The following is a 1,218-nucleotide window of genomic DNA, read 5'->3' as shown; positions in this document are numbered from 1 at the left end:
CTGTCCAATCCGAGTTTTCTGTTGCATGACTAGAACAACTTCTTGGTTTCCACAAAATGGTTATTGCACCCCGATAACGTGTGTGGGGCAGCGGCTTGTACACTGTCCCATACTAGCAGCTTAAACTCTGCTATTTTATCTGCTTTTATATGTGTAACTGTTTTTAACTGCTCTTTCTTATACTGCAATGTAACATTTATTTTCGTATTTTATTTGTTTCATTTCTCGCACTTTAACTTTTATTATTTTAATACTGTTATGTAAAGCACTTTGAATTGCCCTGTTCCTGAAATGTGCGATACAGATAAAGCGCCTTGCCTTGAACATTCACATGTTCCACCAGAACAAGTTCCTTCCTGAGGATATTTAGCAGCGGCACCATGGCGCCGTCCGGCTCTTAGCCCCGCCCATGACAATTGTGATTGGTTTAAAGAAATGCCAATAAATCAGAGAACCTTTTTCTCCCATCTGGGAATGCTGTGTGGACTAGCCAGAGCCTCCTCCGCCGCGCTGTGGAGGACGTTCCGGCAATGCAAGACTAGCCCACACCTGACCTCCGCAGAGGGGGGGCCGGGGCGATAAAACAATACCCTCCAGCTAGGAACGCCACAAATGCTTCCTGAAAGCCTCTACACTGCACGTTCACACAAAAATGCCAAAATGTCACAAGCTTCAAACTCTGTAGCTGCCTCCTGTGCTGGAGGTCACCTGCAACCACCAGCACAGGGTTTTCAAAATAAAAGTAGACGTGTTTGGTCATACGTTTTGTCATTAGGAGGCTAGTGTACACATACTGGGGAAAAATGGAAGAGAATTTGACTCAATGTCAAAGATGATTTGATGTCTGCGAGTTATTGAGTGTGTGCTAATTGAAAATGATGCATCTTAAAGTAATCTCCCTTTGTGGACTTGTTTGTGGCTTTGGTGGGTGGGAGCGAAAAGGAATTTAGTTTAGATCCATAATCCTGCAAGAAAATTACAAATCCCAAATCTCAGTGAACAAACAAGGAGAGAGGATTCATTCTAACAAAGGACTCTGTTGGAGCGGAGAATATGTTTTTTCTTCATCTACAGTGGCTAGAGAAAGGTTACACACCAAGGCTAAAACTGATCTTAATGCCTAAAATTAGGAAAATCAAGCTAAAATTGGTGTCCTTAAAAGGACACCAATTTTCTCTGTGAATGAATCATGTATTGTAAATAAACAAATGTTCTTCC

Source organism: Etheostoma spectabile, chromosome 22 (genome assembly GCF_008692095.1).
Source record: "Etheostoma spectabile isolate EspeVRDwgs_2016 chromosome 22, UIUC_Espe_1.0, whole genome shotgun sequence".
Taxonomy (NCBI): Eukaryota; Metazoa; Chordata; class Actinopteri; order Perciformes; family Percidae; genus Etheostoma; species Etheostoma spectabile.
Note: the sequence above shows the minus strand (reverse complement) of the source record.